Here is a 25,662-nt window from a genome sequence, read left to right on the forward strand (position 1 = left end):
TTGGTATGCATGTTTGGTTTAGAGCCCCGAGGGCTCGAGTGAGGTTCGGATGGGGTTCGGGATGTTTGAGACTTCGAATTTCTGTTGTCATAACTGTTACTGGTGCTCAGATATTTTGTTCATCGCGATCGCGTTACCCCAGACGCGAACGCGTAGAGTTAAATAGTCGGGGGTTGTTTTGTGCTATGCGATCGCACCCCCCTCCCCTCCGCGAAGTGTAACTAGGCCTGGGGGAGGGGAGCCCAGTACTCTATGCGAACGCGGCCTTGCAACAGCGAACGCGAAGGCCTGAGGAGCTAAAGCTCCACGAACGTGGGCCATCCAATGCGAACACGGCAGGCCCATCGCGAACGCGATGAAGGCCTACCCAGTTACACAAAAACAGTTTTAAAAACGGGCAGAACCCATTTCTTCATATTTTTCGAACTACCAAGACCTAGAGGCGATTTTCTTCACACAAATTCATCCCCAAAGTATTGGTAAACAATTCTAAGCTCTACTCTTTCAATTATCCAATGTTTTTTTATTACTTTTAAATAAAAAATCAAGAATTTTAATGGTAGAAATTGGGAATTTGGGTAGAGTTAGGGCTTTTTGAATAATTAGAATTTAGACCTCGTTTTGGGGTCGAATTTCGAAACTAATTGCATATTCGGGCTCGTGGGTGAATGGGTGATCGGGTTTTGGTCCGAACCTCGAGTTTTGACCAAGCGGGCCGGGGGTCGATTTTTGACTTTTTGGGGAAAATGATAGAAAACCTATAATTAAGCATTGGAGTCGAATTCTTTAGCATTTATTGATGTTGCTAAATTAATTTGGGTTAGATACGAGTAAATTGGAGGCGAATTCTAAAGGGAAAGCGGTGCTTGAGGCTTGAGTTTGGCCGTGGAATTTGAGGTAAGTGTTTGGTCTAACCTTAGCAGGGAATAGGAGTTGTGGTCTTATTTGGTATGTGTTAATTGTTGAGTACGACGTATAGGTGTGGTGACGAGTATCTATACATTGGTATCAAGCATGCCCGTGAGTCTTATACTATAATTGTTGTGACTTCGTTATGTATCTACCATGCTTAATAAGATGATTTTCAATGTTGAACAAGGCTTATGAAAGTATTCTTGGTAATTTACCATTGTTGAGCATTGGGTCAAGTTGAGATTATGTTGTGAAGTGATTGTTGAAACAAGATGAGATATACTGTTGATTCCCTTGCCGAGATGTTATTGTTTATGATATTGTTTTCCTTGCCGGGATGTTATTTCTTATGGTATTGTTTCCCTTGCGGGGATATTATTATTATACTATTGCTCCCTTGCCGGGATTCTATTGTGATTTTATTGATTCCCTTGCCCGAATTGTTTTGTGGTTGTTGCTTGGGTAAGGAAGAGTGTAAAGCACGAAGGGTGATGCCGTGCGTGATATTTGTGAGTGAGTGTTAATGCACGAAGGGTGATGCCGTGCCGATATTGTGAATGTAAAAGCACGAAGGGTGATGTCGTGCCATGATATGAGTGATAATGCACGAAGGATAATGCCGTGCCATGATTATGTGAGGTAAAAGCACGAAGGGTGATGCCGTGCACTTGTTAATGTTTCCTTATTCTTGCTGATATGAAATTATGGTGTTCTTTATGCTTCTCTACTGAACTTCTGTCAGTACTTGATATTCCCCCGCAGCATGTTCCCCCTTCCCATCTTTACCTGCTTGTTTCTGTTGTTATTATTTGCTGTATATGATTTAACTGCTCAGGTTTGTTTGGTAGTCTTGTCCTAGACTCGTCACTACTACGCCGAGGTTAGGCTCGACACTTACCAGTACATGGGGTCAGTTGTGCTGATACTACACTCTGCACTGTGTGCAGATCCCGGTACTGGAGCATTTGGAGCATAGAGAGGTTGCTGCCTTCAGTCCACCGGAGACCCGAGGTAGTCCTGCAGGCGTCCGCAGGCCTTGGCATCCCCTTCTATCCTAATTCCTTATGTTCTTACTTATTTCAGAGACAGACATGTATCTTTCTTTGTTCAGACCCTATTTGTAGTATTCTTAGATAGTCCGTGAGATTGTGACACCAGTTCTGGGTGGATTATGTCTATGGAATCGTATTTGTATTATGTTAAACTATTAGATTTCGTCATCCGCATTTCTATTTATTATTATTATTCCGCTGTTGATCAAATGTTAATTCGTAGTTGTTAAAAGGTTAATGAAAAAGGGTAATAAAATGTAATACTCGGCTTGTCTAGCTTTCATGAGTAGGCGCCATCATGACTCCCGAGGGTGGGGAATCCGGGTCCTGACACCAAGCTCTAAATCGCAAAAAATTGAAGAACGAACATTGAACCCCCGACTTGGCCATTTCTGCCAAGTTAAGTCGCGTTTGCGACCTTACTGTTGCATCTGCGGCTCCACACCTGCGAACAAACCATCACAGGTGTAGACTTCACTTAATCCCTAGGAATGCGCTTCTACAGAAAAAGGTTCGCATCCGCGCATACGCACATGCGGCTCATGAGTTGCACCTGCGCTTCTGGCCGCATCAGCATTCTTCTCCATCGCAGAAGCAAAGCTGCTTCTGCAGAACATTTTTCGCACCTGCGAGCCCAGACTTGGACTGCCCCTCTCCACTTATGCGCTCCTCCACTCGCACATGCGTGTCCGCACCTGCGGTCATTCCCTCTGCAATGTGATGACACCAGAAGCTGGAAATTTCAAAAATTGCATAAGTCCAAAATTTGATCCGAATTCGATCCGAATCACATTCGAGGTCCTCGGAACACCATCTGAATGTACCAACTAATTCGAAAACGTATAAGGACCTACTCGAGGCCAAAAATCATATCAAACAATATTTATTCTATGAATCGCAACCCAAATTGTGTTATAACTTCAAACTAAAAGCATATCAAGCCTATGAACTTATAACTTCTGAATTCCAAAACTAATGCCGGTTCATACCAAAACAACTCCGATTGATTTTAAATTTTGCACACAAGTCATAAATGATATTACGGACCTATTCCAACTTCCGAAATTGGATTCCAACCCTGATATCAATAAAGTCGACTCCCGGTCAAACTCCCAAACCTTCCATTTCCAACTTTCGTCAATTTACGCGAAACGACCTACGAACCTCTAAATCAACGTCTGGTCGCGCTCCTAAGTCTAAAATCATCATACGGATCTATTAGAATCATCAAAACTTAATTATGGGGCCGTCTACACAAACGTCAAACTACGGTCAACTCTTACAACTTAAACTTTCAACTTAGGGACTATATGTCCCATCTCACTCCGAAACCAAAACCAAACACCCCGACCCATACCGAAATGACAATTTAGCATAGAGGAAGCATAATTTAGGGAATGGGGCCTAAAATACGCAAAACGACCGCCCGGGTCGTTAAAGAATTCCAAATGAAGAAAAAGATATATGTTTAAATGTCTTTTTCAAATTACGTTAAAATACTGCAGATGCAAATTTTTTGGGGGAAAAAAATCAGATATAGCATATTTTACAACTTCTAATTGAAAATTAATCACAGTTTTAAAAGTAATCGCAATTTAGCCACATTTTGAAATAAAAAAACTAAAAATACACTTAAAAATTTGTAAAGATTAGCATAATATGCTGGAGTTCAAATTTTTTATATATGAGATTCCAGCATACTATGCTGAAATTTTGTAATGTGCTGGAGTTCCAACATAATATGCTCGATGTTTATACGCAAGAGCTATATAAGCCAGCATATTATGCTGGAATTCCATGTTTTAGCTTGGGTATTTTTGTCCAGATTATATCTCTGCATAGAATTATGATGACCCGATATGTCATTTTTGAGATTTAGTATGTATTCCTATGTTGCCAGACCTCGAATAGCTCTGTTTAGCATCCCTCGATTTGCATGCGCAGTACGAGTATTTTTCTAGAAAATGTTTATGTGAAAAATTTAAGAAATTGTGATTTTTTAACTCTAAAATGACTTGAGTTGACTAAGGTTAACATTTTGCATAAACGGACCCGAGTCATTATTTTGACGGTCCCGATGGAGCCGTATCGTGATTTGGTACTTGAGCGTCTGCTCGGAATTGAATTCGGAAGTCCCTATCTTGTTTTGACTCATTTTGTCGAGAACTAGCATTTTTGAAAGTTGAAAAATTATTTAGTTTGACCGTATGTTGACTTCTTAGGTAACAGGTTTGGATTTTGTTGTTAAAACTTGGAATAGTTTCGTATGCTATTTGAAACTTGCCTGCAAAATTTGGTTCAATTCGGAATTGATTTGACATGATTCAGACGTATAAACGTGATCCTAGTGTTCTTATGTTTCACTTTGAAAGTTCATTCATTTTGAGTATTTATTTGTAGATGTAGATGTTATTTTGATGATTTAATTGAGGGAGCAAGTTCAAGTAATGTTATTACACTTGTGTGCATGTTTGGTTTGGAGCCCGAGGGGCTCGGGTGAATTTCTGATAGGCTACAGATTGATTTTGGACTTTAGAGATAGCTGATGCCATGTCTGTTGCTGGTGTGATCTGCAGATCTCGCATTTGCGAGGTCAGGTTCGCAATTGTGAGCCTTGATTTTGCGAACAAGTATTTGCATTTGCGAGCATGGGCTGGATTGGGGAGTCTCGTATTTGCGAGGAGAATGTTCGCATTTGCGAATGACCAGTTGCCGTTTTTGCAAAGATAGAGCCGCATTTACGACTCAGTGTGTTCCTGGGTAACCTTCGCATTTGCGAAGGATTGGTCCGCATTTGTGAAGGCTGGGGTTTCGCTTTTCCTAACCAAATTTCGCATTTGCGACCTCAGTGAGTTTGAGACAATGTTCGCTTTTGCGACCCCTTTCTCGCATTTGCGATGTTCTCATCTACAACTGGGTAAATGAGGGAACATATTGGATTTAACTCATTTATCACAATCTCTCAACCCTAAACATCCTAGAGGCGATTTTCTAAGAGACTTTCTTCCTAAATTCATTGTTAAGTGACTTTAATCCAAATTTTTTATTTACCCATTACATTTTATGAGATTTCAATATCAAATTTAGGATTTCTATGGTAGAAATTAGGGATTTGAGTAGAATTGGAGATTTTTTTAAAATTATGGTTTAGACCTCGAATTGGGGACGAATTTTGAAATAAATCACATAACCGGGCTCGGGGGTTTTATGGGTAATCGGATTTTGGTCTGAATCTATATTTTGACCAAGCGAGTCTGGGGTTTACTTTTCCAAAAATGATCTAAATTGAACCTCTTTCATTTGTGGGTAGTTTTTAAAGCTTATTTTGAATCGTTTGGTCAATAATTTGCTAGATTTGGTTGGTTGGAGGCTTGTTCCAAAGGCAAGGCCGTGGTTGATTGATTGCTTGAGTTGCTGAGTGAGGTAAGTGTTGAGTCTAACCTTTATTTGAGGGAATTATGAACCCTTGAACTAAATTTTGTGTGAATTATGTGTGAAACGACATATATGGGAGGTGATGAGTGTATTTGCGCTGCTACGTTACTTGTTCCCCCGTCTTTGTTGCTTCATAGTATATCTTGTTGCATGCCTTAATTGATACATGCTTATTTGACTTCCATTCCATGTTTGTTACTTGCCATTTGGTATTCTTTTTATTAAATTGCCCATTCCTTCCAAAATTTCTAGCTTGTTTTCTACTTGTCTCTATTTGCTTTCTTGCATATCTAAACCGTCTTATGCCTTGCTTGTCTTATGGTTTCTTATCATTTCTTGCCTTCAATAATGTAGTTTCATTTTTATGAGTTGTTAATTGGTAGATACCGTCAAGTTGGTAAAGCTGAGACATCCAAGTTGTTCGTGATTCTTTGATTGTCATGTTATTCTCCATTGCTCGTACATTTCTTCTCTTGATGTAGAACTTCTGTAAATCTTGGTTGTTAAATTGCTATTGTTGATTGAAATTGTTTAGGGAACGGGTTGCACGCCGCAATGGAAGTGGAAAGGTAATGAGTTAAAATGGTGGAATTAGGACGGATTTTGATGTTGATAGTTGATGATATGGGGGGATCGGGTTGCGAGCGACAACAGATTGTATAAAGTTATATCTGTTTGTGATTGTTGGTTTTGCCTCGGTAATCGAGATGAGTTTATATGACTTGTTATTCTGGACTCTCTGTTAGTTGAATTTGAGTTTGTTATTATGAATTAACTGCTTTACTTCCATTCTTGTCTTTTCTGATATTATTATTATTATTACATACAAGTTAATATAAGTGACCTGCCTTAGCCCCGTCGCTACTTTGTCGAGGTTAGGCTCGGCACTTACGGAGTGCATGAGGTCGGTTGTACTCATAGTACTGTCATGACCCGGATTTACCACCCTCTGGAGTCGTGATGGCGCCTACTCATGAAAGCTAGGCAAGCCAACTATTACGGTTCTACACAATAACAATTAACCGAAACAGTTATAAACATAAACTAAAGTAAAACAGATGATAAATGCGGAAGGGTTAAAATAAATCCAAATACTCCAATACATGTCTAACCACGAATCTGGTGTCACCAATTCACGAACTACGAGTCTGGAAAGAAAAGTATAACTATTCTCGGAATGAAAATAGACAGCAGAAAAACTAAATAGGGAAGGCGGACATTAGGCTCTGCGGACGCTAGCAGATCTACCCGAGTCTCCCTGGACTGAAGGCAGCTACTCACTGGGTCCGGTACCGAAATCTGCACAAAAGAGTGCAAAGTGTAGTATCAGTACAACTGACCCCATGTACTGAGTAAGTGTCGAGCCTAACCTCGGCAAAGTAGTGACGAGGCTAGGACACGACAATCACATATACCTGTGTAGATAAATCATATACAAGTAGAAACATAACAACAAAAATCAACAGAATAAGGTGGGAAGAGGACATGCTGCGGGGAATATCAGATTCTAACAGTAAACCAATAAGGAAGCATCAATAAGGAAGCATAATGAACATCATAAATAAATCAGCAAGAATAATGAAACGGCAACACGTGCACGGCATCACCCTTCGTGCTTTTACTCTCGTCCTCACCCTATGAATCAACAGAATTAGCACGACATCACCCTTCGTGCATTACCTCACATAATCATGACACGGCATCACCCTTCGTGCATTATTCCTCACAATATAGGCACGACGTCACCCTTCGTGCATCAACTCTCAAATCATGGCACGGCATCACCCTTCGTGCAATAGCACTCATAATATCGGCACGATATTACCCTTCGTGCTTTACACTCTCTCACAATAACATGCACGACATCACCCTTCGTGCTTTACACTCTTCCTCACCCAAACAACAGAAAACCATATGTCTCGGCAAGGGAATCAACAATATCAACAATAGTATCGCGGCAAGGGAATCAACAATATCAACAAACGTCCCGGCAAGGGATTCATCTATAACCAACCTCGTTTTAACAATCTCTTTACAAAATGAAACTTCAATTTGAGTCAATACTCAACAATTGTCAATAACTAAGAAACTTTCATAAGCTTTGTTCAACATTAAAAATCATCAATTTGAGCATGATCGATACATAATAGAGTCACAACAATCATGGTATAAGACTCACGGGCATGCTTGATACCAACGTATAGATACTCGTCACCACACCTATACGTCGTACTCGTTACAAACACATAGCAAATATACCACAAATCCTATTCCCTCAAGCTAAGGTTAAGCCAAACACTTACCTCGATTCCATGGACAAGTTAAGCCTCTACTACCGCTTTACCTCTCGGTTCCATTTCCAATTCGCTTGTATCTAGCCACAAATTACTTAACGATATCAATAATTGCTAAATAAACCATTCTAATGCATAAAAATACATTTTCCATTGTTTTCCCCAAAAAGTCAAAAATCGACTCCGGGCCCGCTTGGTCAAAACCTGAAGTTCGAACTAAAACCCGATCACCCATTCACTCACGAACTTAAATATGTAATTAGTTTTGAAATCGGACCTCAAATCGAGGTCCAAATCCCCAAAATTTGAAAATCCTAACTTCTATCCAAAAACACCCAATTTCCCATGAAAAACCCTTGATTTTGAAATGAAATCATGAAAAAAGATGTTAAAGATTGAAGAAAATAAGTTAGAAGTTGTTTACCTATGAGTTGGGGAAGAATCTCTCTTTTGAAAATCGCCTATGGGGTGTTTAGGTTTTGAAAAGTTGTAAAAATGAAGAAGAACCCGTTTGAAATTTCACTTAACAGGTCTTTGATGTCGCAATTGCGACCAGGGTTCGCAATTGAAAACCCTTAAGGATCCTGCTACTAATTGCGAACCCTTAAGGATCCTGCTACCTTTGCATTTGTGAAGGATATGTCGCATTTGCGACTCCTACCTCCTTCGCATTTGCGAAGACGTCGTCGCATTTGCGAGTGCTGGGAATATACTGAAGACTTCGCATTTGCGAAGAAATGCTCGCAAATGCGAGCAAGGTTGGCCAGGGCTTGTTTCGCAATTGCGATCAGCCCCTCGCAATTGCCATGTTGACAGACTTCACATTTGCGATCCCTGATCTCGCAATTGCGAGATCAGTGGCCAATACCAGAACTGAAAACCTGCAACCATTTTTCTTAAGGCCAAATTCACTCCGTGGCCTGCCCAAAACTCACCCGAGCCCTCGGGGCTCCAAACCAAACATGCACGCAACTCTATAAATGTCATACGGACTTGCTCGTGCAATGAAATCATCAAAATAACATCAACAACTACCAAATTAACCTCAAATTCATGAAATTCTCGAAGAATATTGAAATTTCCAATTTTCTCAACTAAGGGTCCGATTTGTACCAAATCAACTCCGATTCTTACCAAATTTCACAGATTCGACTTATTTATTATTTTAAACTTGTACCGGGCTCCGGAACCAAGATACGAGCCCGATACCATCAAGAACATGCATCATTTCATTTTAAAAACCCTTTATATTTTCCAGCAAATAATGTTCTTTAAAAATTCTTTTCTCGGGCTTGGGACATCGAAATTTGATTCCGGGCATACGCCCAAGTCCCATATTTTACTACGGACCCTATGGGACCGTCGGATCACGGGTCCGGGTCTGTTTACCAAGAATGTTGACCAAAGTCAACTTTAATTAATTTTAAATGCCAATTTCATTATTTTACTTAGATTTCACATAAAAGCTTTCTGAAAATGCACCCGGACCGTGCACGCAAATCGAGATGAGACAAAAGGAGGTTTTTAAGGACTCAGAACACAGTTTTGACTTCTAAAACAAGAGATGACCTTTAGGGTCATCACAACTACACTCAGTACTTCTTGTGCAGATACTGGAGTTGGTCCCAGCAGCATTCAATAGACTTGCTCGGACCCAGCTATTAATAGAGACTTGAGGTATAGCTGCAAGGCGTCCGCAGCCCTGAAGTCCCCTTCTACTTTGTTTTAGCTGTTTATTTTGATTCAGACAGTTATGTTTATTTTAGACCATTATCTGTAGTATTCTAGACGCTCATGTATTCGTGACACCAATTTCGGGATTTGTATTTGGGTTTCGTTACTTACTGGTTTATCACCTTATTTCAGCCTATACAATGTCACTATTGTCATTTTATTTGACAATTGTTAAAAATGGTTAATAACTATATCTAATGTTGGCTTGCCTAGCATGTGAAATGTTTAGGTGTCACGACCCAAAACCCAACCCTTCGTGACGGTGCCTATCGCGGTGCTAGGCAAGCTGACACATTATCAAAACAAATCGATATTTTCATCTCAAAGATAATTCTAAAACTATTTAATATAAAACCTTCATAAAGGAATTCAAATCAAGACAAAAGTGCGGAAAAGAAAGCCCGACATCGGGGTGTCACTAGTCATGAGCAACTACTACAAACTGTTATGGAAATAGCAAGACTAACATAGTGTGAGAATAACCAAAATAACACTAAAGGGAAGATAAAGAAGGAGAAAAGCAGGACTGCGATCGACAAGCAGCTACCTCGCTATCTCCGATGATCCGCTACTGAGTAAATCAACGACCGCTATCATGGCCAGAGATACCTGGATCTGCACACAAGGTGCAAGGGGTAACGTGAGTTCACCAACTCAGTAAGTAACAAGTCCAAACTATGGACTGATAGGTAGTGACGAACTTAACCTCAACAGGTAACAGAAATAAATTGTGCAGGAAAAGTGGGCATGCTATCAATCCAAGTATACAACTCAAACGACAAAATAAATACAGATCTGCATAATGAGAGATATAAAGCTCAACTAAGTTCTACATGCCAATGCGCAGAGTGCATGAAATGCACCATGTACTCCCACTCGCAAGTGCTCAACCACTCGGTACTGCATATGGCCATCTCGCCCAGGGAAATCTATCCCGGAACATATACAACACTGTCTGCAGTCAACCAGTACCGAGGAAAAAGGGTAATCCAACACTCTCTCTCTCTCTCTCTCTCTCTCTCTATATATATATATATATATATATATATATATATATATATATATATATATATATACGGCCATCCGGCTCAAGGAAATCCATCCCGGAACATACTCAAAGCAGACTATAATTCACTCGGTACTCAGGAAAAGGGTAATCCAACCCTGTGGAGAAATCCATATCCAGATATCAATTCTTCAAACAAATCCATGTCCAGAGAAATCCATCCCTCAATAATATCATCTGCGCTCACTGGGGGTGTGTTACAGACTCCGGAGGGGCTCTTAAAGCCCAAGCACTATCATAATCATCAACATAACTGTTGCGGCGTGCAGCCCAATCCCACAGCTGTCACTCATAATTAGGCTCTCGGCCTCACTCAGTCATCACTCTCTAGTGTCACATACGGGCTCACAATGCCATGAAAACTAGCCCGAAACAATGATATGATGTGCCAATAAATAACAACTCAGACTGAGACATGATATGAAATGCATGTATAAGACTGAGTACAGAATATCAATGAAACTAGTGAGGTGACAGCAAGAAACGACCACTAGGAGTCCCAACAGTATCGGCGTAAAGCCCTAACATGATATCCAACATAATTTACAGCTCATTTGCTTAGTCACATGATGGAAGCACGGATATCAGCAAGAAAGAGTCACTAAACGGTGCCATGGAATGAATCAGGTCCCGATATTCACGATGCACGCCCGCATGCCCGTCACTTGGCATGTGCATCACCTCAATACTAATCACATAACACATAGTTCGGGGTTTCCAACCCTCAGAACCAAGTTTGGAAGCGTTACTTACCTCAATCAAGTCAAAACCCTATTCCGCGATGCCTTTGCTTCTCGAACCGGCCTCCGAACGTCCCGAATCTAGCTAAAAGCAATACAATGCAATCAATATAGGCCAAGGAACCAATTCCACAAGAAAAGTTAATTAATTGGACACAAATACCGAAATCCACTCTAGCCCGACCCCCGAGCCCACGTCTCGGAATCCGACAAAAGTCACAAAACTAGGAAGCCCATTCACTCACCAATCCACACATACAAAATTTTATCGAAATAGGACTCCATTTGGCCCCTCAAATCCTAAAATCAAACTCTCCAAAATCCAAAGCCCTAACCCCTTATTTTCCTCCCTAATTTCCCACTAATTAATTGACAAAACAACGGGAAAACACCATAGATAGGAGTACTAGAGCTCAAGAAACTTACCTCACTGAAAACCCCTTAAATCTACCTTCAAAACCACTCAAAAAGCTCCAAAAACCGACTTGAAAATGGTGGAAATGAACCAAAATTCTTTAAGTGTGCTATTTATACTTTCTGCCCAGGTCTTCTGCACCTGCGGCCATATATCCACTCCTGCGGAACCGCACCTGCGGTCGCTTACTCGCACCTGCGGAAACCACTTAAATCCTCAAAATCGCACCTGCGCCCCAGGTCTCGCACCTGCGGGCTCGCAGATGCGACAAATCCTTATCACCTGCGGCTCCAGCCCACCTCAGCCTTGGCTGCATCTACGGCTCCTTCTCCTCTTCTGCGGGCTCGCACCTGCGGTTATGACAGTTGAGTTCAACTTCAGCAAATCCTCCAGTTCCAAACTTGTTCCATCAATCACCCATAATCAATCCGAGGCCCTTGGGACCTCTACCAAACATACCAACAAGTCATATAACCCCATACAAACCTAGTCGAGCCTTCGAATCACTCAAAACAACAACAAACCACTAAATTACCCTTGGATTCAAGCATCAGAACTTCTATACTTTCAAATTTCACAACGGACACTGAAACCCATCAAATCACGCTTGAATGACCCCCAAATTTTGCACACAAGTCAGAAATGACACCACGAACCTACTCCAACTTCCAGAATTCCATTCCGACCCCGATATCCAAATTTCCACTGCTGGCCAAAATTGCCAAAATTCTAACTTTCGCCAATTCATGCCTAATTCTACCACGGACCTCCAAATCACATTTCGGACGCGCTCCTAAGTCCAAAATCACCTAACGAAGCTAACAGAACCATCAAAATTCAAATCCGAGGTCGTTTACACATAAGTCAACGTCCGGTCAACTTTCCCAACTTAAGCCTTCGCAAAAGAGACTAAGTCTCTCAATTTACTCCAAAACCACTCGGGACCCAAACCAACTAACCCGGTAAGTCAAATACAACTGAGGAGCACAAAAAAAGCAGGAAATGGGCGAACGGGGATATAACTCTCGGAATGATCGGGCGGGTCGTTGCATCCTCCCCCCCTTAAACAAACATTCATCCTCGATTGGGTCTAGAAACATACCTGCAGTCTCGAATAGGTGTGGATATCTGCTCCGCATCTCCCGCTCGGTCTCCCAAGTAGTCTCCTTCACGGGCTGACCTCTCCACTGCACTTTCACTGAAGCTATATCCTTTGATCTCAACTTTGGGACCTACCGCTTCAAAATACCAACTGGCTCCATATCATAAATCAAATCACCATATAACTAAACCGTGTTAAAATTCAAGACATGAGACAGATCGCCGATATACTTCCGGAGCATAGAAACATGAAATACTGGATGCACACTCGACAAGTTAGGTGGCAAAGCAAGATCATAAGCCACCTCCCCTTTGAAGCACTTCAAAAGGACGAATGAACCGAGGGCTCAGCTTCTCATGGTGCACACCCGCACACCCGTCTCTTGGCATGTGCGTCACCTCAATACTAATCACATAACACATAGTTCGGGGATTCGAACCCTCAGAACCAAGTTTGGAAGCCTTACTTACCTCAATCAAGCCAAAATCCTATTCCGCGACGCCTTTGCCTCTCGAATCGGCCTCCAAACGTCCCGAATCTAGCCAAAAGCAAAACAATGCAATCAATATAGGCCAAGGAACCAATTCTATAAGAAAAATTACTTAATTGGAAACAAATCCCGAAATCCACTCAAGCTTGGCCCCCGGGCCCACATTTAGGAATCCGACAAAAGTCAAAAAACTAGGAAGCCCATTCACACACGAGTCCATACATACGAAACTTATCGAAATCCGACTCCATTTTGTCCCTCATATCCTCTAATCAAACTCTCCAAAATCCCAAGCCCTAATCCTTCATTTCCTCCCTAATTTCCTACTAATTAATTGATAAAACAACGGGAAAACACCATAGATAGGAGTACTAGAGCTCAAGCAACTTACCTCATTGAAAACCCCTTGAATCTCCCTTCAAAATCACTCCAAAAGCTCTGAAAATCGACTTGAAAATAGTGGAAATGAACCAAATTCGCGAAGTGTGCTATTTATACTATCTGCCCTGGTGTTCCCCACCTGCGGCCATATATCCGCTCCTGAGGAACCGCACCTGTGGAAACCACTTAAATCCTCAAAATCGCACCTGCGCCCCAGGTCTCGCACCTGCGGGCTTGTAGATGCGACCAATCCTTCACACCTGTGGCTCCCGCCCACCTCAGCCTTGGCCGCATATGCGGCTCCTTCTGCTCTTCTGTGGGCTCGCACCTGTAGTTCCCACTCCGCAGGTGTGGTTATGACAGTTGAGTTCAACGTCATCAAATCCTCTAATTCCAAACTTATTCCGTCTGTTGAGAAATATTCGAATGTACAAGAGGTAAACAATGCCGCTCGAAAGCGTTTTCCGTCCAAGAAGCCAGTGAGTGCTGAAGAAGCGGAAGCCTTCTTCCAAAAAATGAAGCTGCCTGATTACGAGACAGTGGATCAATTAAGGAAGTACCCTGAACAGGTGTCCCTGCTATCATTGGTGACAAAATCCTCCGAACATCAGAAGATCTTGATGAAAACTTTGAATGAGGCGTACGTGCCAATTGAAACTTCAGTCGAGCAGCTCGAAAGGATGGCAGAAAGGTTCTTCGCCATCAATCAACTCTCTTTTAGCAAAAATGACTTGCCTCCGGAAGGCGCAGCTCACAACAAAGCCTTGCATCTGACCGTCAAGTTTGAAGGTTATTATGTCAAGCGAGTCATGGTAGATGGAGGATCGGGAGTTGACATCTGCCCACTCTCCACATTGCAAAGGATGGAAATTGGGACAGGAAGGATTCGTCCAAATAATGTTTGTGTGAGAGCTTTTGATGGTATTAAGAGGGATACCATCGGTGAAATCGATTTGATATTGACCATAGGACCAGTAGAGTTCGAGGTGACTTTCCAGGTGTTGGACATGGATACATCTTATAACTTTCTTCTGGGAATGCCCTGGATCCATACTGCAGGGGCGGTGCCCTCTACCCTCCACCAAATGGTAAAATTCGAGTATGAAGACCAGGAAATCGTGGTCCATGGAGAGGACGAGCAGTCCATTTATCGTGACCCATCTATCCCATGTTTGGAGGCAAGGGAAGGAAGTGAGCATATTGTTTATCAAGCCTTTGAAATTGTGGTAGCAGATCAGCACGAGGAGGGAAATCCTTGTCCTCAGCCTTTCCTGTCTAATGCTTCAATCATGGTGGTCAGAGAAATGATTAGACACGGTTTCAAGCCAGGAAAAGGGTTGGGAAAAGCTTTACAAGGAATATCTGAGCCGGTAACTCTACCCACAGCAGAAAAGTTCTTCGAAATAGGCTTCCACCCTACCCCAGATGATGAGAAATTGGCCGAGGAAAGGAAGAAAGAAGGATGGGTTCTGCCACAACCATTGCCATATCTCTATGATACTTTTGTCAAGACCAAGTATGGCAAAGAAAAGGGCGATGAGTTGATCACAGTTGAGGAAATCGAAGATATATGTGGAGCTATGAGACAAATGCTTTATGAAACCAATATGGTTCAGCCAGGGGAAGGGATTAGCACCGCTGAGATGCTCTATATGGGACCAGATGCTAAACTTCAAAACTGGAAGGCTACGCCATTCCCGATTAGGCGGGAGTCCCGGTAGACTAGCCCTGCCACCTTTTCTGCATCCCGAGTTATTTCAGGGTGTAACTCGGATGTTTCTTTTAGTTTCTTGTCTTTAAATTCCTGAATGTAAACCCTGTTATCTTTCCAATTCCAAGAAATAAAATCAATATTTCATCGTCCATCTTTCTTTTCTTACTAATTCTGGTTATTTTTCTTTTTTCATCTTTTCTTTTCAGTTATAATAACGCGGCTTTAAATAATATAACATGCTTGCGGACTCCATGCCCAGACTCAAACACGTTGTCTAATTGTGAAATAATGAATCAAGAACCGGAATATGATGAATAAGAGGCTTTTAGGGAAATAAATCGAGAATTGGAACAATTTGAGAATAAACCTAAGCCAAACCTGAATGACACTAAACCGGTTAATTTGGGAACTACTAAAGAAATAAGGGAAACCAAAATAAGCATTCACACAGATGAGCAAACGCGAGATGCAATAATCCAACTCTTGTTCGAATTTAAGGATGTGTTTGCTTGGTCGTATGACGACATGCCAAGACTCAGTATGGATCTAGTGGTGCACAAATTACCAATTTACCCCGATTGTTCGCCAGTGCAGCAAAAGCAAAGGAAGTTTAAAACTGATATCAGTGATAAGATCAAAGAAGAAATCACGAAACAGTTGAAGGCAGGGGTAATCCGAGTGGTCCGACATACCACATGGTTAGCCAATGTGGTTCCAGTGCCAAAGAAAGACGGGAAAACCCGGGTGTGTGTGGATTACCGAGATCTGAACAGGGCAAGTCCCAAAGACAACTTCCCGTTACCTAACATTCACATCCTTGTTGATAACTGTGCCAAACATGAAATACAGTCCTTCGTGGATTGTTACGCAGGATATCACCAAGTGTTGATGGATGAAGAAGATGCCTAGAAAACAGCTTTCACTACACCCCGGGGCACCTACTGTTATCGGGTCATGCCATTTAGGCTGAAGATTGCTGGGGCAACTTATATGAGAGCCATGACCACCATTTTCCACGATATGATGCATCAAGAAATAGAGGTGTACATGGATGATGTAATCATTAAGTCCCGAACTCAGAGTGACCACGTTCGAGATTTGAGAAAGTTCTTCGAACGGTTGCGCAAGTATGATCTGAAGTTGAATCCAGCTAAATGTGCTTTCGGAGTCCCATCAGGCAAGCTACTGGGTTTCATAGTCAGCAGGAGAGGTATTGAGTTAGATCCCACAAAGATAAAGGCCATTCGAGATTTACCTCCTCCAAGAACTAAGAAAGATGTGATGAGTTTGTTGGGTAGGTTAAACTATATCAGTCGATTCATCGCTCAACTGACTACCACCTGTGAGCCCATATTCAAACTGTTGAAGAAAGATGTAGCTATCAAATGGACATCCGAATGTCAAGAGGCCTTCGACAAAATCAAGGAATATTTGTCAAATCCTCCAGTATTGGTCCCACCGGAGCATGGGCGGCCCCTCTTCTTGTATCTGACAGTGTTAGAAAATTCTTTCGGCTGTGTTCTTGGGCAGCATGATATAACTGGGAGAAAAGAGCAAGCAATTTACTATCTGAGCAAGAAGTTTACCAACTACGAGGCCAAATACACCTTGTTGGAAAGAACATGATGCGCTTTGACGTGGATCGCCCAAAAGCTGAGACATTATCTTCAAGCCCATACCACCTATCTAATAACCAGGTTGGATCCTTTGAAATACATATTCCAGAAACCGATGCCCACTGGGAGGCTGGCAAAATGGCAAATCTTGCTCACTGAATTTGACATAGTCTATGTTACTCGCACGGCAATGAAGGCCCAGGCGTTGGCAGATCATTTGGCTGAAAACCCGATTGACGAGGAATACCAATCATTAAGCACCTATTTCCCGGATGAGGAAGTAAATTCAGTGGAAGCCATCTCTGAGGACACTCGTGCTTGGAAAATGTTCTTTGATGGAGTAGTAAATGCAAGAGGTGTAGGCATTGGGGCAATCTTGATATCACCCAATGGTCAGCACTACCCAGCTACAGCTAGGCTCCGATACTTCTGCACAAACAATACGGCTGAGTATGAAGCCTGCATCATGGGCATGAATATGGCAATTGACCAAGATGTTGAAGATTTATTAATCATGGGGGACTCTGATTTGATTATCCGGCAAGCCCAAGGGGAGTGGGAGACTCGAGATGTTAAGCTCATTCCCTATCGACAGCATGTGGAAGATCTCACCAAACGCTTCAAGTCGATAGAATTCAGGTATATCCCTCGGTNGTAGAGAATGGGCTAAAACAGGTAGAATTTTGAGCCAGTCAGCCATAAGAGCAACCTCCCAAGCCATCCAAGGCGGGTCTGGAGGAATAGCCAAAGGCAAAAAGAAAGAAGAAACAGTGATGGCAGCATCGGGAGGAAGAAGATACCGGGCTCCTAGACCGGTATTCTCTGAAAGAACCCCTCAACACTACTATCCTCATACTGGTATGGCCTATGCTCCTACACCTTATGCGGTCATGAATGCACAACCCTTCGGCCGACCGCAACCACAACCTAACCGAAATCCACCTCCATTCCAAAGAAATCAACCTCCTTACCAGAACCAATATAATCCTCGACCACCGCAAAATAACTTCCGCCCTCGAGAACCACCCAGACGACCAAATTTTACGCCAATTGGTGAACCTTACTCCAGTTTGTTCCCAAAACTCGTCCAGATGAATTTGCTGCAGCCTATTCCCCAAAACAGGTAGAACCCAGAATCTCCAGCTTATCAACGAGGGGTCCATTGTGCCTACCATTCAGGAGCTGAAGGGCATAGTACTGATAACTGCTGGACATTGAAGAAAGCTGTGGAAGATTTGATTGAACAAGGGAAAATAGTGTTGAGGGATGAAGAAGCCCCGAATGTGACTAATAACTCGTTGCCCGCTCACAACAACGGGTCGGTAATCGGTATGATTTGTGAAGACAGGGAGTTTGATCAGGCTTTGAAAGCCATAATTGCTATTGCCAATGCAGAAAAGAAGCCCAAGGTACCCCTGAAGCAAGGAAAAGGGGAGAAGAAGAATAAAACTGTCAGAACTGAGCCTGAGAAGAAACCTGAGACAAAAGTAGAAACGGACCCTCCTAAGAACGGAATTCTCTATGTTCCGCGAGGACGCCAAGAAAAACCATTGGTTGTCAGTGTTCCAAGGAAAGCTGAAGTAAAAGGGGAAACACCAATATACGTACCGAAAGGAGCCTATGTGGTACGGGGGACAATTAAACCGCCTCGGCTGAGTGAGCCAGTGGTTATTGGACGCGTACCACAGAAGCCAATGATAGACCCCTCGGCAGTGCCATGGAACTATCAGTAAACAGTGGTCACATACAAGGGCAAAGAAATTTCGGGGGAACTTCCAGGGAAGAACTCTGTTGAGAAATATTCGAATGTACAGGAGGTAAACAATGCCGCTCGAAAGCGTTTTCCGTCCAAGAAGCCAGTGAGTGCTGAAGAAGCGGAAGCCTTCTTCCAGAAAATGAAGCTGCCTGATTACGAGACAGTGGATCAATTAAGGAAGTACCCTGAACAGGTGTCCCTGCTATCATTGGTGACAAAATCCTCCGAACATCAGAAGATCTTGATGAAAACTTTGAATGAGGCGTACGTGCCAATTGAAACTTCAGTCGAGCAGCTCGAAAGGATGGCAGAAAGGTTCTTCGCCATCAATCAACTCTCTTTTAGCAAAAATGACTTGCCTCCGGAAGGCGCAGCTCACAACAAAGCCTTGCATCTGACCGTCAAGTGTGAAGGTTATTATGTCAAGCGAGTCATGGTAGATGGAGGATCGGGAGTTGACATCTGCCCACTCTCCACATTGCAAAGGATGGAAATCGGGACAGGAAGGATTCGTCCAAATAATGTTTGTGTGAGAGCTTTTGATGGTATTAAGAGGGATACCATCGGTGAAATCGATTTGATATTGACCATAGGACCAGTAGAGTTCGAGGTGACTTTCCAGGTGTTGGACATGGATACATCTTATAACTTTCTTCTGGGAAGGCCCTGGATCCATGCTGCAGGGGCGGTGCCCTCTACCCTCCACCAAATGGTAAAATTCGAGTATGAAGACCAGGAAATCGTGGTCCATGGAGAGGACGAGCAGTCCATTTATCGTGACCCATCTATCCCATGTTTGGAGGCAAGGGAAGGAAGTGAGCATATTGTTTATCAAGCCTTTGAAATTGTGGTAGCAGATCAGCACGAGGAGGGAAATCCTTGTCCTCAGCCTTTCCTGTCTAATGCTTCAATCATGGTGGCCAGAGAAATGATTAGACACAGTTTCAAGCCAGGAAAAGGGTTGGGAAAAGCTTTACAAGGAATATCTGAGCCGGTAACTCTACCCACAGCAGAAAAGTTCTTCGGAATAGGCTTCGACCCTACCCCAGATGATGAGGCAGCTCCGGTGGGCCCAGCTCAGGTCCCAGAGGGGTTCATAGCCACCCCAGTTCTTCAGGACGCTCTGGTCAGATTGGTAGGCTTTGTGGAGAGCGTCACTAGAGGGGGTTTGCTTCCAGTAGCACCAGCCACTTATCAGGCTGGAGGAGGGGTTCAGACTCTTGCTACACGTACTCCGGAGCAGGTAGCTCCCCAGGCTCAAGTTCCAGTGGTTCAGCCAGCTGTGGCAGTTCAGCCGGGTATTGTGACTTGGACCGGCGATGGAGCGGCTATGTCTTCGGATGCTTTGTGGAGACTTGATAGGTTCTCCAGGCTCTTCACCACCACATTCAACGGTGCTTCTTTAGAGGATCCACAGGATTTCTTATTCAGCTGCCATGAAATCCTTAGGACTATGGGTATTGTGGAGACCAATGGGGTCGACTTCGCCACCTTTCGGCTTGCAGGATCCGCCAAGATCACCCGAAATCAACCCGAGGCCCTCTGGACCTCTACCAAACATACCAATAAGTCGCATAACCCCATACAACCTAGTCGGGCCTTCGAATCACTCAAAACAACATGAAAACACCAAATTACCCTCATATTCAAGCCTAAGAACTTCTAAACTTTCAAATTTCACAACCGACGCCGAAATCCATCAAATCACGCCCGAATGATCCCAAATTTTGCACACAAGTCAGAAATGACACCACGAACCTACTCCAACTTCTGAAATTCCATTCCGACCCCGATATCCAAATTTCCACTGCCGGCCAAAATTGCCAAAATTCCAACTTTCGCCAATTCATGCCTAATTCTACCACGGACCTCCAAATCACATTCCGGACGCGCTCCTAAGTCCAAAATCACCTAACGGGTCTAACGGAACCATCAAAATTCAAATCCGAGGTTGTTTACACATAAGTCAACATCCGGTCAACTTTTTCAACTTAAGCCTTCACAAAAGACTAAGTGTCTCAATTTAACCCAAAACCACTCCGGACCCGAACCAACTAACTCGGTAAGTCAAAATATAGTTGAAGAACACAAAAGAAGTAGGAAATTGGGGAACGGGGCTATAACTCTCGAAACAACCTGCCGGGTCGTTACTTTAGGCGTCATCACGGTCCCGAGGGTGAGAATTCCGGACTGTGACAAAAATAGTGGCTAGTTTTCAATGACATTAAAAATGCTAACTATTTTTCAATTATTGATTTGAAAACTGGCTAGCGCATGCTATTTTTACGATCCACGATCAAACGGACACTAACAAGGTTAATATATTTAAAGTACTAAGCGAAAAGTAAAGCATAGTAAAAAAATTAAGAAGAAGCAAGAATTAACATGAGGGAGTAGAAATACAATTATTATGATAGTCTTGTGCCTTAGGAGTGTAATGACAATGTTGAAGAAAGATTAAGAAAAATACAACGGACTCGTTCCAACCTTTTACGAGTCTATAGTTACTGAGTATTGACAATAAAAAAGATATTTTCATAAATAGTTGGTCGAATTCATTGTTTACTTTTTCTAGCTAGTATATATATTTTATGCTAACTATATATATGTTATCAACTAGACTTAGGGTACGCGCATTGCGCGTGTACCTTGTGTCAATTTGTTTTAGAGTTATATGAATATTATTAAAATTGGATGAGTTATAGAATAAAAAATAAAAAATAAATAAAAGGTTAAACTCCTGAAAATTATAATTTTTGATCATATTTAACAAACTCCGTAATGGAAGAAACTATACACCAAGAAAATCACCAAATGACCAACAAATCATATGATATTTAAAGAAAAAAACAAGAACTACGACATTGAAGGGGAGTCTTGGCGTAAATGGTAAAGTTGCTGCCATATGACCAGGAGGTCACGGGTTCGAATCATGAAAACAGCCTCTTGCAGAAATGCAAGGTAAAGCTGCGTACAATAGATTATTATTGTACAACCCTTCTCCGATGTAGCGGCCCGGCCGGTCTTTTCATGAGTTGCCGCTCCGTTTTCCCCCATTTCTGCTTCCTTATGTCTTGTTCAGCTGTATTATGCGGTATCATATTGGTTGGTTCGGGTTCGGGATGGTTTGGTAGAGTAATGAGACACTTAGTCTCTTCAGTTGGCCTTTTAGTTGGAAAAGTCAACCGGAAGTCGACTTGTGAGTAAACAATCTTGGAAATTGGTTTTTATGATTCGATAGCTTCGTGATGTAATTTGCGACTCAAGAGCTCAATCAGAATGTGTTTTGGAGGTCCGGGGGTAGATTTAGGCTTGAATTGGCGAAATTAGAGTTTTCGCGTTTTTCGGTTGGTAGCAGTGATTTTGATATAGGGGTCGGAATGGAATTCCGGAAATTGAAGTAGGTCCGTTGTGTCATTTGGGACTTGTGTGCAAAATTTCAGGTCATTCGGACGAGGTTTGATAGACTTTTTGATCAAAAACGAAATTCGAAAGTTTTTAGAATCCTTAGGCTTGAATCCGAGGATGATTTGGTGTTCCGGCGTTGTTTTGAGTGTTCTGAGGGTTGGTACAAGTTTGAATAGTGTTATGTGACTTGTTGGCGTGTTTGGTTGAGGTCCCGAGGGCCTCGGGACGGATTTGGATGGCTGACGGGGAGTTTGGATTTATGGAGCTGCTGCAGAATTTTCTGCTTCTGTCGTTTCCGAACCTGTGGATTGGGGACCGCAGGTGCGATGCCGCAGATGCATTTTAAGGGTCGCAGATGCGGCCAAAGTGGAAAAGGATTGGAGCCACAGATGCGGAGCTTTGGGTGTACCTGCGATAGCGCATGTGCGAGTGTTTGAGCACAGGTGCGAGCTTGGGCGGATAAGTGATTTCCGCAGGTGCGCACCAGGGACCGCAGGTGCGAGTCCACAAGCGAGATTGTTTTGACCGCAGATGCGGTATTCCTGGGGCAGAACATATAAATAATGGACTTCACGATTTTCAGGTTTTCTTCACCATTTTTAAGACGGTTTTGGAGCTTTTTGGGAGATTTTGAAGAGGAAATTCAAGGGAACTTCGTTGAGGTAAGATTGTTGAACCTAAAACTCGTTTCTATGGTGTTATTTCACTGATTAAGCTTGAAATTTATGGAAATTAGTGGTTAAAAATTGAAGAAATAGGGCTTGATATTGGAGACCTTTGATTAGGGATTTGAGGGGTCATTTGTGGTCGGATTTTAGTATATTTGATATGTACGAACTCGTGAGAATGTAAGGATTCTTTTGATGGGACTTTTAATGGATTTCAAGATGTGGGCCCGGGGGTCGGGTTTGGTCAATTTCGGGATTCTTGGTGTAAATTGGTTATTTTCGAGTGGGCTTTGTTCCTTTAGCGTATATTGATGAGCATATTCTCGTTTTGGATAGATTTGGAGTATTCGGAGGCTGATACGATAGGCAAAAGGAATTGCGAGCTAGAGTTTGGACCGTTTGTCCTGAGGGTACGAAACCCCGAATTTCACATCGTTATGCTATTTTAAGGTGACGCACACGCTAGATGACGAGCGTGGGGTCATGCACCGTTAGGGATTGTGACTTGGTCCGTCCTGTACGACTGTTAAGTCGCGTATTTGAATGAATACTGTTTAATATTATTGTGTTTTGGAAAATATTACTATGTTTGGGGCTAAATGCTGTGTTTGGGCCGCTATTCGGTTGGACCTTTAGGGGTTTTTCCTACTGTTTCCTCACTGTTTTGGTAATATTTACGTTCAGTCATGCTATACTTTCACTGATTTCATAACTTGGGTTTTATTTACTCCTAATGTTGTTATAAATGATATTTTGAGCCAGTACCTGTTTTGCTGTTTGCCCGAGGGGTTTGAATGAGTTCTGACTGAGTGAGGCCGAGGGCTTGTGTTTTGAGGATGTTATGGGATCGGGCTGCACGCCGCAGTGTGTTACACCGAATTGTGATATATGAGAGGTTGAGGGCCTGATTTGTTATGCCATGAGATGGCTTGTGATAGCGCTTGGGTTGTAGGAGCCCCTCCGGAGTCTGTACACCCCCAGTGAGCACGGGTACCCACTGTGCGATGTGATATTACCCGAGGGGCTGTTGTTGTTTCATGTTGTTGCCCGAGGGGCTGATACGAGTGATTGTGAGGTAGCCCGAGGGGCTGGTGCTGTTGATATTATGCCCGAGGGGCGGTTTATGGTACTTGTTTTGCCCAAGGGGCTATTTACGTTTCTATCCTTTTACTCACTATTTTCATCACTCGTTTGAAACTATTGAAAGATATTTTAAAAGGTTTTTACTGAACTGAGTTGACTTTTTACGCGTTTTATTGCTTTACTGCACTGTTCTAGACTTATACTGTTTGCTGTAGCGTTATGACGTGGTTTACGTGTTTTCTTACTGCTCAGCCGCCTTGTCGCGCCCCCTTTTTCCCTCTTTGCATCGGAAAATCGGGTTTATAACATTTTGGGCATAAGACAACTCATTCCTTTTGGGAACTGGGTTTGCATTTGAAGAGTTGCCACCTAATGATTTAGGGTGCATTAGGACACCTGTAAGGATCAACTACAACTACATTTTGATAACTAGAGATAGGGTAAGGGCTTGAAATTATCCCAAGGGGAAGGTGTTAGGCACCCCTCAGGATCCACTAGTGAGGTTCCCGGCCAGACAGTTCTTTGTGAATTTGTGCAATTAGGAAGTAAACAGATAAGGCTCAAATAAGAGGGGATTTTGAATACATAAATAAAACGAAGTTTTGAAAGAGTTATAACTAAACATGCCGACGAATACAAGAAGGGTCCTAGGTTTATTTGTAATATGGATCACATCAATGCAATACTCGGTAATCACTCCTCTAAAGAGGGGCCACACGTGGTATTAGCGCACCGGTCATCATATTCATATCTACCCTTCCCACCCCGTTAAGGTATTAAAGCGCTGATTGGTCTCGACCTCTATTGCATGCTATTACCCGTCCCATTCCTATCAGTGTCGGAGAAATTTAGGACTACTATTCCTATAAGAGGGAGGGATTCAGGCTGAATCTTAGGTTTAAAGGTAAAAGCTAAGGCGACATACAAAACACGTAGGACTGCATTTAAAGGGGAAACATTTAAACAACAAAGAGGCCCAGATATACCTCCTCAAATAGAACATATAAATAGCACGGCTTAAAAAACACATTTAAGGTCAGAATTTAAAATACTGAGACAGGGGAGTTTTAGTTGTTGAAGCAAACCAATTTATTACATAACTCAGATAAGAAGTCCGAATCAGGCCCGCTTGCTGGTTGTAGCAATTACTGATTAACAAAGGCGGGTTCAGTCTTTATTGTTATTACCTAAGGCTTGCCTAAGTGTTTGGGTGAGATCCTATAAACATGATATCTATTACCGATTTGAAAATGGCAAAGCACTAACAGTTCTAAAATAAACAATTTAAGATCCTATAGACATGCTTTCTAAACCGTATTAAGAAGAGAGAGTTGTTAAAAAAGAAATTAGTTCGTAACAATATGAGTCAAACTGATTTTAAACTAGACTGGTTTCAGATTCAATAGGCATGATCTCTACTATTGATGATTTTTAATTCCTATAGACATGATATCTAGTCGTACATGAAATGAAGCAGGCAGGATTTACTTGAGATTCCTATAGGCATGATTTCTAAAAAAAAATACTGATTTTAACCTTATGAGCATGATGTCTGATTGTAACCCTTTAGATCCTAGGAGCATGGTGTCTAAGTGTGGTAATAAACATGTAGAATTTGGGACAAATCCTATAGGCATGTTATCTAAATGCAGAATTAAACGTGCGGGCTAATAATCCTATAGGCAGATTATCTAAATGCTGAATTATACAGAAAATAGGTCCTACAGGCATGTTCTCTACCCTTCGAATAGTTAAACATGCATAATTACCTAGCCCTTTCACTAACCAACCCCAAT

The sequence above is a fragment of the Nicotiana attenuata genome, chromosome 8 (assembly GCF_001879085.1).
Source record: "Nicotiana attenuata strain UT chromosome 8, NIATTr2, whole genome shotgun sequence".
Lineage (NCBI taxonomy): Eukaryota > Viridiplantae > Streptophyta > Magnoliopsida > Solanales > Solanaceae > Nicotiana > Nicotiana attenuata.